This window comes from Lycium barbarum, chromosome 2 (assembly GCF_019175385.1).
Source record: "Lycium barbarum isolate Lr01 chromosome 2, ASM1917538v2, whole genome shotgun sequence".
Classification (NCBI taxonomy): Eukaryota; Viridiplantae; Streptophyta; class Magnoliopsida; order Solanales; family Solanaceae; genus Lycium; species Lycium barbarum.
In genome coordinates this window covers 118,553,230-118,569,513 of record NC_083338.1, presented here as the reverse complement: position 1 = coordinate 118,569,513, position 16,284 = coordinate 118,553,230, and the positions used below count along the sequence as shown (strand labels likewise).

The 16,284-nt window shown below is 39.4% G+C and overlaps 1 non-coding gene across 1 annotated transcript; it reads right to left on the bottom strand.

The window, feature by feature from the left end:
• Positions 1 to 1,227: 1,227 nt before the first annotated feature.
• Positions 1,228 to 1,334, bottom strand: LOC132629550 (small nucleolar RNA R71). Its single transcript, XR_009578320.1, has one exon. It is a non-coding gene; the product is annotated as a small nucleolar RNA R71 (small nucleolar RNA).
• Between the last annotated feature and the right edge of the window lie 14,950 nt (positions 1,335 to 16,284).

Sequence of the window (16,284 nt, the reverse complement as noted above, 5' to 3'; positions counted from 1 at the left end):
TAAGGTTTTGAACCCAATGATGGGTGTTATGTGATTGGGTTATTGGGATTGATATATGCATAATGGGTTGTTAGGATTTACTTCTTCTTTATTCTTCAATGTTAGTTGATGGTTGCAAACATTAACTTAAGCCATAAACCTTACTTTATTTGGGAAAATAAATTAGGGTTTGGTAAGAATAAGAAACAAGAACTTGGGGCGTTAACCCTCGTTTAATAAATTCACTTAGGAATAAGAGGAATTTACTTGGCACATATTAATCGTTCTTCACATCAACTCTTTTATATTTGGCAAAATCATAAAGAAAAACAGTTTCTAACTATTGGGAAATATTATGAAGTCAATTAGAGGTTAAGTGCATTCGTATAACAATCCATTAGAATTATGTCAGATCAATACCCATAGCATTACACTTCATCTAAAAGGGGACACAACCTTGGTTTCTTTATTCCAATTAATTTCAAACATAGCAAAATAGTTAGTAAACAAAACAATCTTTTACAAACTCACTGGAGTACGAAATTAGACCGCAAGTTAGTACTCAAATACCTTAGTAACATTTTAACACCCTATTCCCTGTGGGATTCGACCCCAACCTATTTGGGTTACTATATTTGACAACGTCCTCTTTACGCCATTTAGTAGGTGCAATTTGAGCGTATCAAATTTTTGCGCCGTTGCCAAGGAATACAGTTTGAAATTACTAAGTTCTGTGTGCTTTACTTCAAGTCTTTTTCTATTCCTTCACACCTTGTTTGCTGTTTTCTGTGAACCAGATGGTCATGGCTAACAGAGGAGGACGTGGAGCAGCTGGTGGTAGGGGTGTGCAAGTAGCGCCCCCAGCACTAGAAATTGAGGAAGCGGAGAATGTATTTGCGGATTATATGCAAGAGGTAAAATATGCATCTGTTATTGCTCCACCTAGGGTTAATGCCGCAAGTTGCAAGATCGATGCTACTATCTACCAATTGCTCAAACTTGAGGTTATATTTTCATAACTCTACTGATGATGACCCTCATCGCCACTTGAGGAACTTCATTGGTGTATGTTCGACACATAACCAGAATTTTGTTACTCCTAATGCGATTCGGTTAAGAGTTTTCAAATACTCTTTAGCCGGCGAAGCAAGAGATTGGTTTGAAAAGTTGCCCAACAATACTATTAATACGTGGGCTAAGCTAGTCAGTGTCTTTTTCAAGAAGTGGTTTCCTCCAAGAAAGAAAGCTGAAATCCGTTATAAAATCTTTGAGTTCAAGCAGCTTTCGGGGGAGCAATTATATGAGGCTTGGGAGAGGTTTAAGGAGTATTTGTAGCGGTCTTCAAATCATGGTTTTCCAAAGCCTATATTGATGGAGAAGTTCCATAAAGGGTTAGATCCAATGACACAAGTAGTGGTGAATAATGCAGCTGGTGGGTGCTTCATGGACAAGACATGCTTGAATTACTCAATTTCTTAATAAATTGACTACTCATAATCAAGCATGGCATTCGGTAGTGCTGATGGTGTAGCATATGGGGCTCCGATGATCAACAATATTGTGAAAGAAAACAACTTGCAACCAATATTTCTTTGCTGACAAAGATGTTAGTAAAAGAGAAACTAAGAAAGTGAATGCAGTTGAAGGTGTGTAGACTATGCGGAAAGAGATGTACCAAGTTCCTGAGGGTCTATATCAAGAGGGATCTCCTATGCAGTATGAAGATGATAATTATGTGAATAAATCTCAAGAGGGTTACCAAAAGGAAGAATTACCTTGTAGGTTATCAGAATCAGAAACAACGGAGACCTCAACAGGGGTAAGGTAACTACAAAAATAATTATGGTGGTTTGAGCTAAGGGAACTACAACAACAGCTTAAATTTTAGAAATAGGAGTTCCAATTCCTATGTTCCATGAAAGGGTCAATCGAATTAGGAAGGAGGTTCTAAGATGGAGAGCAAGCTAACCAACCAAGAGAAGTCCGACAAAAACTTTGAAGAGGTTGACCGAAACTGTGGGCGTTCACATTGCTTCCATCCAAAAGCTTGAGTAACAGATGAGAGATATTTCAAGGGAGCAACACCCTCCATAAAGGGGAGACATAACGAGTGATACAATTGTAAATCCCAAGAGTGGTGGAGGTAATCATATCGAGAAGTGTGCTACCATTAGCACCCAAAGTGGGAGACTACTTCAAGATGTGGGTGCAAAAGCAGCTGAAAATGGGCTTACAAATGAAACAGAGACAGAAGTGCCATTTGAGGTTCCAAGTGAGATTGAGGAAGTGCAAGAGAAAATTCCAAATGTGGTTGAAGTTGATCCTGTGCCAGATGTTCCAAAGGCTCAAGATATGAACAGTGACAAAAGGAAAGGTAAGGTTACTGGGGCACTCATGCCCTTGGCTCAATTGATAAAATCCTCAACTCCCTTTCCTCAGAGGTTATTGAAGACGACTAAGGATGCTAAGTGTCAGCGTTTCTATGATCAACTGAAGCAGCTATCGATGAATATTTTGTTTCTAGATGCCTTCCAAAAGATGCTGGCTTTTGAAAAATATTTAAAGGATCTATTGACAAAGAAGAGGCCATCAAGCATGACACCGTGAGTATGACTCACCGTGTTAGTTTTGTCATATCTACAACTAAGGTTCATCAAAAAGAGGTCCATGGGCTTATACTATTCCGTGCACTATTGGTCATCATGATTTATTTCGTGCTCTCTGTGATAATGGGGCTAGCATTAACCTAATTTTTCTTTCTATCTATAAGCAATCGGGCTTGGGAATGCCTAGACCTACTAGCATGCGACTGCAGATGGCTGATAGATCCATTAAGAGGCCAGTTGGGTTGTTGATGACGTGCTTGTTTGAGTTGACGAATTCCTTCTACCGACATATTTGGTGATTCTTGATTGTGCTGTTGACCGAGATATTCCTATTATTTTGGGGAGACCTTTCCTTTCCACTGGAAGTACTCTCACAGATTCAGAAAATAACGAGATCAAATTTCTTGTTAACGATGAAGAGGTGACCTTTTAGGCCAGCAAGGAAATGAAACTACCAAGTGCTTACGAAAGAATTTTGATTATTAATACTATAGATATGGTACACGAGGCCTTTGATTTCATGATGGAAGAATAGTGCCTTGGGGAGACATTAGTGGCTATCCTAGTCAATTTTGATACAGATGATATGGATGGGTATTTAGAGACTGTAAATTCTCTTGAAGGATTAGGATATTATTATTGCCAGCCAAAGAAATTGTCTCTTGATTTTGAGAATTGGAAAACTCCTCCAGCAAAACCGTCTATTATTGAGCCGCCCATCTAGGTATGAGTTTCTTGGTTCTAAGAGTACATTGCCAGTTATTATTTCTACTTTGCTGACTGATGAGCAGATGAATAGGTTACTTGAAATTTTGAGAGAGTATCAGCGAGGTATAGGGTGGACCATTGCAGACATTCGATGGATTCCCTCTGTCATTTGTGAGCATGAAATTCACCTCGAGGAAGATAGCACACCGAGTGTTGAACATCATAAAAGACTGAATCCAACTATGCCAGAGGTGTTCAAGAAGGAGATTATTAAGTGGTTAGATGCTGGAGTGTTTTTTCCGATTGTAGATAGCAAATGGGTTAGCCCAGTGCAATGTGTTCCAAAGAAGGGTGGCATCACAGTGGTGCCCAATATGAAGAACGAGCTGATTACGACAAGAAAAGTTACAGGGTGGAGAGTGCGTATGGATTACCGAAAGCTTAACTCTGTAACATGCAAGGACTACTTCCCTATGCCTTTTATTGATAAGATGCTTGATCGGCTAGCCGGATAGTCTTATTATTACTTCTTAGATGGATACTCTGGCTATAATCAGATTAATATTGCCTTGGAGGATCAGGAGAAGACCACATTCACGTATCCTTATAGGACTTTTGTGTTTAGCCAAATGCCATTCGGTCAATGCAATGCTCCAGCCACTTTCCAGCGATGCATGATGTCTATCTTTTCTTGGAGGTCTTCATGGATGACTTTTCTGTTATTGGTAATTCATTCAATGATTGTCTTTGTCACACCCTAACCTTGGTAAGGCGTGACTGGCACTCAGGACCCTACGGCAACCAAGTGAACCAACTGTAACTCACGCTTTCTGTATCTCGAAAGGCAACATAAGACAAAGGTACTATAAGCCATAGGAGCACAAGCCCAAAAGATAACATACTTACGTCTTCCAACTAATCTCGAGTGCATGTGCCAGTAAGGCTATCCATAATAATGATGCAACATAGTACAAGTCGAGATAATTATAAGATATCTAACTGTACATATCTGTCTACGAGCCTCTACAAGAGTACATGACATAAAGTGGCCGGAACAGGGCCCCGCCATACCCATGCAAATGCATATGCAGCTATGCTGACTCACAGGGCAACTCCGAAGCAAGTGGAGCGCCACGACTCTGCCTGCTGAGTTGGTATCCTTACTGAAAGATCCGTCAAGCTGTATCTCAAGACCCGCGGTCATGAAACGCAGCGCCCCCAGTAAAAGGACGTTAGTATGAGCAATGTACTGAGTATGCAAGGCGGAAAGTGCAACAAAATAACCACATACTAAAGATGAGAAGAATAAGAATCAACCTGGCATTTCTGAACTACCGATGGAAATCTAGCATATGTATATGTTATACCCCGTATATTTATACGTTGAAATATTCGCAAACAAATCGGCTCAAGTTAAAGGTGGAATTACTTTCGGACAAGAAATAGAAATTTTAATTTTCAATTTTAATTAATATATAAATTGTTTATAAATTTTATTTAGTGTAGAAATATTATTGGAGATTAGGAACTAATTAATTGTGATTAAATTATTAAGTAGGGATTATTGATTAATTAATTTAATTATTGAAAGTGGGCCCCACCCGGAAAAAAAAATAAGAATAATAAAAAGAAAGAAAGATAACAATTCATGAAAATAATTTTGATGAGTCATAGGGGGAGGAAACGTGTCCAATATATGGACACCATATATATGTGTGTGTTAATGACCAAAGTGAGTAATTCACTTTCATTTCACAAGAATTAATTTAGAAAAAAAAAAAGCAAGAGCACATCCATGGCTGCTCACGGCCAGCCATGGATGGAGGAGAAAAATAAATTGTGTTGCTTGTTTTGATCAATTTCAAGTGCAATACAAATTCAAGGAGTTGATAGCAACATTGGATTTTAAGTTGGAGAAGAAGAAATTGTAAAATTGGAGCAATTAAGCGTAGAAATTCCTCCGAGAAAATTGTGGTAAGATTTTCTTATTTTATGGTGTAATTGTGTTAATAGTATTGTAATGGAATTATTAAAATTGGATTGGATGAAATTGGAAGTAATAAATTGCATGAAATCGTTGTTATACGAAATTGTGGGTTAAAATGGATTTAGAAAGAAGACGAATATATAGGGGAAGTGCTGCCCGATTTTCGTTAAGTCTTTAGATAATAGAAAACCCTAAACGAGAATATATATATATATATATATATATATATATATATATATATATATATATAAGTTGAAATATAGGTTCTATAAGAAACGGGTTATAATTTGTGAACTAGAAACTATAGTTACTAACGATAACGTTACTTTTACATAAATAGGCTAAAAGAGCGACGAGGCGAAAAGGATTCACGAATAGTCGCTAACTGGTATGTAAAGCTGTCCCTTTTTTCTTTTGGCATGTCTTAGATTTAAGTGATGAAGGATATGAGCTTTGGGGTAATCCTATTCATAAGTCTTGAGTGCGTTTCATGATTCTTATTCACTTCTTGATGTTAGAACTCTTAAGTGATTGAGCTCCCCTCTTCAGTTTCCTATACGATGGATAATAGTCGATATATATAAGCTCCAATTCTGTTCCGAAGGGAACACCCATAAGGTGCCAGTTGAGTTGTGTATATGGTTTTACTAATGATTTCGAGGAAATTAGTTTTATACTAAAGGAAGCATAAAGTTTGATTTTCAAAACCACTCCGAAGGGGGTGCGAGATTTTACTATCTCATTTCATTTACGATTTATGTTTACATTCCATAGCATCATCTCTTTGTATGGGTATTTGTGGATTAAGTTGTGTTGACATGGTTGTGATATTAAGCCGGAAGCGGCTACCCGAAGGGGCCATCATTATTAAGCCGGAAGCGGCTGCCCGAAGGGGCCATCATTATTAAGCCGGAAGCGGCTTCCCGAAGGGGCCATCATTATGATGCCGGAAGTGGCCGTCCGAAGGGACTATTGTGTTATTATGCCGGAAGCGGCCGTCCGAAGGGACTATTGTGTTATTATGCTGGAAGCGGCTGTCCGAAGGGACTATTGTGTTATTAGCCGGAAGCGGCTACGAGTAGAATATTCTATATTTATATTGTGTATGCTAGAATTTATGTAAGGGCCACATGATATGGTTCAAGATGCTGTTCCAGGTTACTCCCGGGTTGCTTTCTAAATTTGTTTACTGCTGCGTTTTTCCTTGTGTTATGATTCAGTATTGCTTTACATGCTCAGTATATATTCCGTATTGACCCCCCTTTCTTCGGGGGGCTGCGTTTCATGCCCGCAGGTGCAGATACTCGCTTTGGTGATCCACCAGCTTAGGATTCCCTTTCTGCTGTTTTGGAGAGCTCCATTGCTCCGGCGTCTAGACTTTTGGGTTGAATTTTACGATATGTATATATGTATATGTTATCCAGGTGTACGACGGGGCCCTGTCTTGTCATATTTCACTGTTCGTACTCTTAGCGGTCTGTAGACATATGTGTGGGTTGTGTATGGGTTTTGTTCAGCTGTGTCTATGCGATGTGCTGTGGTATGATGTTCATCTATAGTGGCAACCTTGTCGGCTTGCATACGATATTGATATGTGATGGCAGCCTTGTCGGCTTGCGTATTATTTCATGATATGACTAGTTGTGACTCCTCAGGAGACAGTGATCTGGAAGTATATATATATGTGATGATGTTACGAACTATGCAGTTCCTTTACAAGTTTCCGTATTGTCGTGGTTTCAGTGTGACTATATCTGATAGGTACGTATACGGGTGTCCAGGTCGGGCACCAGTCGCGGCCTACAGGGTTGGGTCGTGACAGTATACATACCTCTTCATCTTCTTGTAGTCTTTACTAGGTTTGTATACCCTACCATAGTCCTAGTTACCTTATCAACAAATGTTATCTGAACATGTGTTGCGGCATGCAACCCGATCCATATACTCTTGCATACTTAACCATATCTATGTACAGTACTGTGCCTCTGTCTCACTAATCATCCTATACTAACTGCCCAACCGATCAGTGGTAACTGCCCGACCGGCCGTAGCACGGTGGTAACTGCCCGACCGGCCGTAGCATGGTGGTAACTGCCCGACTGGCTGCAGTCCAGTGGTAAATATATATATATATATATATTGCCGCGGAACGAACGGTCCAATCCATTTATCCCATATATCCCGCGTCCGGGACGGTATCCAGCAGATCAGGTGGTTATGCGTATATAACGCCTCACCTTTCCCCTTACCCCATATGTACATATAAATATATATATATCATATACATATATAGCATAAGTAGTATGCATGAGAGCCCAAGTAAAAGTAATCACTTTATCGGAGTGACGTAAGGTCGGTAACCTCTGATTTATATATGGAACAATTATCATCACTCTATCTCACCTTGAAGGAACAATGATTATAAGGTGAGATCAACAACAATGAGTGGAATCAAGAAAATCATGAAATAAGCTCAGTAATTTCATCTTAGCATTAACATCATAAGCTTTGGAATCTCTAGAATTAAAATCATCATCATCATGTTCATCATAGAAAACGTATCATTTTTTGTATCATAAAAAGCTTTTACGAATCATGAATTTCTAACTTTTGGAACTAAGAAGGTTATGGAAACATATATGGAATCATAGCATAGGAATCATGCCTTTAGAAAGAAAGGGACTAGCCTTAACATACCTGGAATCTTGGTCCTTGGCCTTCCCACTTATCTCCTGACTTGTAATCTACATATAAAATCGTTCATACTATTATTAGGCTCACCATCATACCTTGTCTTAAGCCTTTAATTAAAATCCCTTTAGAATCTGCCGAAATTCAGGCAGCATCTCCCCTGTTTATATGCCTAACCCGAAATTATAATTCAGCAACCAACAACAACAACGACAATCACATTATTTCCAACACCAATATGTACCATAAAACATCCCACACGATGTTTCCCAATTTCCATAACTAACGAACTTGCTACACAATTATTTAACGGCTTTATCTCCGTAAATAAACCAAAATTAACATTAATAATAGGAGATTCATACCTTATTCTTGTTCAAACAGAGATATCTTCAATATCTACCTTGAATCCACCGCAAAACCATACTAGAATCACATACATGCGTTTATCCGAGCTTCGATTAATACTCCTCGCTTGAAAATTGCTCAGTTTGTGATTCCCCCCTCTCTCTCTCTTCAATTTTCTAGAAATTTCTGGGCAAATCTGGTGAAAAAAAGGGGGTTCTTACCCTTTTATAAGGGTCAAATTCGGGTCGGGGGGGGGGGGGGGGGGGGTACTGTAGCATTTTACTGTAGCACATCGGTACTGTAGCAGTACTGTAGCACACGTTTCTGCTCTGTCAGCTGAAGTTGTAACGTCCATAATTCTCTACTCTGATGTCCTATTGATGAGCGGTTTGTTGCGTTGGAAACTAGATTCGATGAACTTCATTTTAGACGTTTTTTTCACTTCAAAACACTTCATACGCTAACAGATATTCGTCCCTCAATTTGGACCAAAATTTTCACACGAAACTTTACCCATCCTTTTTCCAAAGTCGTACTACTCCATTTCTTCCACTCATTTCCTCATAAAATCTTCCGATATACCTTATATACGTCCTTCACTCATTAACTATACTTAATACTGCTTGCTCCTTATATTCCAAAGTGGTTTTACTTAACCATAGCTCAACGTACTTACGTTCAAATTTAATAAGTGCTTCTCTGAAAGTACGGGGTGTAACAGTCTTGACCATCTGAGTCGACTGTTAAAAAGGTTAAGGTGTGAGAACACCAACCATTTTTCAGCTGGGAGAAGTGTAACTTTATGGTGAAGGAAGGAATTGTTCTTGGCCACAAAATCTATGAAAAAGGAATTGATGTTGATCAAGCCAAGATTGATGTGATTGCAAAGCTTCCTCCACCCACTCATTCAAAAGGGTTCAAAGTTTCTTGGGGCACGCCGGGTTCTATCGGCGTTTTATTAAAGATTTTTTGAAGATAGCAAATCCCATGTGCAAGCTTCTTGAAAGAGAGGCTGCAAGCTTCTTGAAAGAGAGGCTAAGTTCGACTTAAATGAAAAGTGCCACAAGGCATTTGAGGAATTGAAGGAGCGACTTAGTTCTGCTCCTGTTATTGTGTCACCATATTGGTTATTTCCGTTTGAGCTGATTTGTGATGCTAGCGGATTCGCAAATAGAGCAGTGCTTGGTCAGCGTCACAACAAGATCATGCACCCAATATATTATGCTAGAAAGACATTGAGTGGTGCCCAGATGAATTACACAATGACCAAACAAGAACTACTTGTCATTGTCTATGCTTTCGAGAAGTTCAGGGCCTATTTGTTGGGGGTCCTAAGTGGTGGTGTACATTGACGACATAGCACTGCGGTACTTAATGGCGAACAAAGATACTAAGCCGAGGTTGATTCATTGGGTTCTGTTTTTGTAAGAAATCGACTTTGTGGTCTAAGATCGAAAGGGGTTAGGGACCAAGGTTGCAGATCATTTATCGAGACTTGTGGAAGCCGGTAGACCGATAAGGGAACTGCAGATCAATAATGTGTTTTCGGATGAAATATGTGATGTAGCACTATGGTATGCTGACATAATAAATTACTTGGTGACTGGGTTAATTCCTGACGAGATCAAGGAGTACCTGAAAAAGAAGTTCTTGAGAGATTACAGACACCATTACTGGGATGAACCATACTTGTTTCAAACATACGCCGACAACATCATTCGGCATTGGGTTCCCAGATCTGAGGTGATGGATATCTTGAAGGCCTACCGTGACTCTCCTGTTGGGGTTCATCATAGTGAAAATCGCACAGCGGCTAAGGTGCTCGAGTGTGGATATTACTGGCCGACTCTCTATATTGATACAAACTTAATGGCAAGGTCTTGTGACCAATGCCAACACCAAGGATCAATTGCTAAGAGGCACGAGATGCCTATGAATTTTGTGTTGGAGGTAGAGCTCTTTGATATTTTGGGCATTGATTTTATAGGGCCCTTTCTGAGTTCATGTGGTATGAAATACATCTTGGTTGTCGTTGACTACATCTCAAAGGTGGTAGAAGTAGTGGGTTTGCCAAATAATGAAGGGAAGAGTGTCTCCAGGAACATATTCACCCGTTTTGGCACTCCAAGAGCTATCATTAGTGATGGTGGTACGCATTTATGCAACAAGGCATTTGCGGGACTGCTAAAAAAATGCGGTGTCAAGCATAGAGTGGCCATTCCATATCATCCTCAGACTAGTGGCTAGGTGAAAGTCTCCAATCGGGAGATAAAGATCATTTTGGCCAAGACGGTCAATGTAAACAAGACCAACTTGTCTCGAAAACTTGATGATGCTCTTTAGGCCTACAGAACAACATTCAAAACGCCCATTGGAACTTCCCCTTATAGGCTGGTGTTTGGCAAGGTGTGTCATCTGTCAGTCAAACTTGAACACAAAGCCATATGGGCATTGAAAAAGCTGAATATGGATTGGAAGGAGGCAACCAAGCTTAGGTTGTTTTAACTTGCAACGACCTGTTTGGTCGTTATTGCACTTTTGACCTATTTACCCTCGTTAGCCCTTTACCAAGCTTTGTTAGTATAATTTTGACCCGCAGGGATGGGAGACACGGTTCTTGAGGTAATCTTATGAGTTTTGTGGTGACTTATGAGAATTAAAATCTTAAAGTGGAAAACCTTTGACCGATAGTGTACTTTATAGTAAACGAACCTTTATCGGAATTTCATGAGGTCCAGAGGATTAATTATGATTTGGTAGGATGTACAATTCGGTTCTTGAGGTACTTGAGAGCTTTTTGGGTTGCTGGTTGGAAAGTTGGTCTTTGGCTATTGGGTATTGACCTAGTCAAATAGACCTCCGTTGGAAATTTTAAAACCACGAGTGAGTCCAGAGTGTGTTTTTGTGTGGATTTACATGTTTGGTTTGCATCTGGGAGGTCTCCGGTGATTATCGGTTTTTAGGAAGAACTTGGTGAAAAACCAGAAAGGGTTTAGCGTCTGATGTCTCGCCCCAGCGAGACTGGGTGAGCCACAATGGATCTGCCTCAGCGAGGCATGGTCCGGCTGGCACGGGATTTATGGATTCTTGGGGAATCCCCTCCAGCGGACGGTATTCTTCTAGAGCGGATGCGCTATGGCGGATATATGCCGCTGGAGCGGATTTGCTGTAGCAGACTGTTTCTACTGCGACAGAAATCGTTGATTCAGAAAGTCATTAAAAGCATAATTCGGACCCTTCATTTCCCATTCCCAAAATTATTTCTCCAAAGTGTCTCAAGGATGATTTGAAGTGTTTATGAGTGGATTTTTCTTGGGTTATGTCTCTTCCATCTTGTTATCTATTATTTACCTTTCCTAAGCTTGAATCTATGGTGGAAATCTAGAAAACTAATGGAAGAAGATGAATTTTAATCTTAACTTTGCTATTTGAATTTTAGGCTACAAATGTGAGATTAATTGATGGATTTGACCAATCTAAGCATGGAATTTCATTAATTAAGAACCAATAAGCTTGAATCTTCCATTCTAGTTGAGAAATTGAATATAGAAAAGCTAGGGTTTATGCCTAATTTGGGGGTTTTGCTTTGAATAATGAAATTGACCAATACTTGAGCTAAATTAGCAATTGGAGAGTAGAATTGAACTTCTAAAACATTGGGTTACCAATTCCATATTTGAAATACCCGTTTTATCCTTGTGGGCCCGATTTCCCTCTTTTTCTTAGTTGATTTTGATTCGAACGAATGTATAGCAATATGGGTACCGTTGTTTCCCGTTTCTACCTTAGATTTTGGTAATGGCTAGAGTTTGAGTATTCGGAGGCTCTTCGAAAGGGTAAGGCTTATATCTGATTGTTCATTGCACCAGCTCGGTAGCGAGGTAGGTTACGACTTACCTTTCGATTAGACTTCAGCTAGTGAAGCATATGTAGAATTTAGTTATTGACGGAGAGAGCATGTTAAGACTTCGGGTATGAAGTTGGGATGGATTTCTTAGGTTATTATTGTTGTTGATTGTTGGTTTGTCGCCTCTTTATTGCGTATTGGCTTGTTTCCATATGTGTGGTATTGGGCTTGTTACTTAATTTCCATATTGTGATTGTGATATGGTAGTCTCTCTCTTACCATGGCATTTTTCATCGTTAAAGGAAGAACTGGATTCGGTATTGTTATTGTGATGTGTGCTCATGTAGAGGCACAAATGAGAAGTTGATTATGATTTACACTTGAGATTGATATCATGCATATCGTTTATACACATTCTATATGACTCATTAATATGAACTGTGATTGGTATTAATAATGATAAGAGGGACAGTGAAACATCCTAGGCTTCCTATTATGGTGTTTGCTACATGCATATTTCATATGGAATCTTTTGCATATATTATTTGGTGTTACTTATGTAGTCCGAAGGGAAATTGTTATGATCATGGCATTGCAAAGAATTAAGAATAGGATTGTATTAATATTTGATTTTCTGCGGTTGTTATGTTTATTCGCCCTCATTATTATTGTTGAATTTGAAATTCATGCATGTATTTCATCCTGCATTTCTCATGACACTGTGATGTGGTTCCAATGCAGAAAGTAAAGGATGAAAATCATCTCCGGGCTATGTGCGGAGTGACTATGGACATATTTGATATAGTAGCCATCTCTGGGCTGTGCGCGGAATGGCTAGTGATGCTGGTGTTGTGGAGGTCATCTCTGGGATGTGTGCGGAGTGACTGGTACATGGACTTCGCGGGTCCCTCATGGGTCATGAATATGAGACATGGAGGTTTCCGTCCGTAGCACGTGTGTATGATATGGACAGTTGGCCAGTGCATTGCATCACACATGCATTCATATTACATCTACTCATATCCCTGATTCTGGTTGTTGCATTTATTGTATTGCATGGTGCGTTTCAGCCTTGATTCCTTGGTTGTTGATTCATTTGAGATGCTGTGTGCTGTTTAATCACTTACCCAGAAACTTGATGGATTCGAGGATTAGATGTTTCCGTCTAGGCTATGACTGTAAACTACTGAGATCTAGTGTGGTTCACATTACTGCAAGTCTTACGTGGATGTGCCTAGTGACTGCATTTTGACTGCTTATATGCCTATCTTTCAGTCTCTTTCTTTTATATATGTTAACTAATTATTATCGGCCTATGAGGCCTGACATTACGTGTTGTTTGTACTGATGTTACCTTGCTGAATTCTTTTTTGAGTGCAGAGTTTGTTACAGATTCCACTTCAGGCCCTCGTGGGTGAGTTCCCGAGGTAGTTAGTTGGAGTTTTTAGGGTGAGCCATATTCTGATCTGCTGCTTGGAGACTCTTCTATCCTGCTATCTTTATTTCATATCATGAGATAGAATTGTATGTTTCAGACTTTTATTAGTAGCTCTTGTACTATTCAGACCAGATTCCTTGGGTAGTTGTTGTATATCCGCATGAATATCTATCTATCATTTGAGATTGCTTACCTTCTTATTTACTTACTTATGTTATGTTGGATGTTCAAAAAAGGGACGGATTCACCTACCAGGTGGGATTGGGTAGGTGCCTGTACGAACCGTGATTTGGATCGTGACACAATTGAATGAGATGGATGAATTTCAGTACCAAGCATATTGGAGTGCAGTCTTGTACAAGGAGAGGATAAAACACTATCATGATACGAATATCCTCAAGCAGGACTTCCAGAAAGGTGATGATGTCCTTCTATACAACTCAAGGCTGAAGCTTTTCCCGTGCAAAGTGAAATTCAGATGGCTCGGGCCTTTCCAAGTGGTAAGTTTTTCACCCAATGGTGCCAGGGAATTGAAGTCTGGTGATAGAACTCGGACCTATAAGGTGAACGGCCAGAGGGTGAAGCATTACCATTGGTGCATTGATAGAGACAGGATCATTGATAGGCATCATTTGAAGCATGGCTACACTCCTGACCCGGAGTAAAACGGTAACACCGTCGTACCGCGACGTTAAATCAAGTGCTTCTTGAGAGGCAACCTATGTTTTCATTCATGCAATTTTTAAGAATGTTTTGATGTTTGTTATGTGCTAGGATTCACGACGAGTTGGTAAATTGAAAAAGTGGAGAGATAACTACAGAAAAAGCCTGGAACGAATCTACGGCCCGTAAAATATTTTACGGACCGTAGATGGAAGCGTAGATTGAAGGAGAGAAACAGAGCTGACTATTCCTTATTTACGCCAGAATTTACAGACCGTAAATTATTTTATGAACTGTAAATGGAACCGTAAAATAGGGTAATGAAAACTAGCTCACTGTTCCTAATTTATGCCAGAATTTATGGTCCGTGAACTGTTTTACGGACTGTAAATGGAAGCGTAGATTTGGGGTAGTAAAAACCAGCTCAATGTTACTGTTTTATGCTAGAATTTATGGTCCGTAAGATAATTTACGGTCCATCAATGGAAGTGTAAAATCATAGCATGAAAAGGGTTTGCACATCATCAAGATGCTAGGTAAGCGACCGTAGAATGGTCCGTAAACCATTCTATGGTCCTAAAACAATGCGTAAAAAATATATAAAGGCGATTTACTTAGAACAACTAGGGTTTAAAGACCCCAAACCGTTGAACACTCACACACCTATTTCCAACTCCCTCTCCCACTCAAATTCAAACTCCTCAAATTTCTCCACCAAATCATACTATAACCGTCCCATGTACACCTATTACTACCTATTAACACCCATCATTACTCATTAACACCCATCATTAACCATTTATCAATCCTATTCTCATAAAACCTATTCCATTCACAATACCCATTCCATTCTATCACAACTCAAATTAACTAAGTCACACGGGCACCTACCGTTTTTCACCTCGGTAGACGAACCCTTTCCCAAATCATCAATTCAAACCATAATAAAGTAAATAGAGCAAAATAAGTAGAAGCATAAATCATAAATAATCATAAGTGCAAAATATAAATACAATCCCCAAGGAACTGGTCTGACTCGTACAAGAGCAACTACAAGAATGTATAATATACTAGTCTGAAAGTCAAATAAAAAGTTGTCTAAATAGTGGAATATAAAGACAGGATAGATGAGCCTCCCGACAACGACTCGTCAGATGCTCACTCTAGACACTAGCAATTCAGGCCTTGGAAATCAGCTTCAAGAAGTAGAAGCGGAACCTGTCTCAAACTCTATACCCCGAAAAGAAGTGTAGCAAGGTAGTAGCAGCATAAACAACACGTACTGACTAGGCATCATAGGCCGACAACAATTAGTTAACATATATAAAGTAAGAGACTAAAGAGTAGATATGCTCACAATCAGGTATACACACCACACAATCCAAGAATATCAACTCAAGTACATAAGGATCAATAACTGAATCATAGCCTATGGTGAGGCACCTAAACACAAGTCTTGCCAAGTTTTTCCACGATTCCACATAATAACTATAAACACTAGCACAACTAACAATGTCACTCCAGATCCTCAAGTCTCAACCTAGGAGAAAGTCTTTACTCCTCCACTCCGATCAATTTACAAATATATATTAGTCAGGCACATGACAATCTTATATCAGTAACCAACCAGGAAATCAATAATCACGAACACTGTATGGTACATTAAATAACCACTACCAGAAATCTGATGTATGAGTGAATGATATATAAATGCAATGTAATGATACAAACACGCTTCAGGCGGGTGATGTCTCCACTCTAAAAGTCATGACCCATGGTGGACCCACTATCACGCCTTGAACCATGGACTAGGCATAACACTACACTCGATGCCTAACTGTATGTGATCGAGCGAACGCATAGGCTGGCTAAATCAACATGGGATATCAAAACATACAATAATAAGGATATAAGACTAACACATACTGATATCCTAAAAGTCTCATTGAAAATATATTGAATGCGAAAATACTTGTTTAAGTCTGATCATCTGAAATAAATATCCAACAAGGCTAAT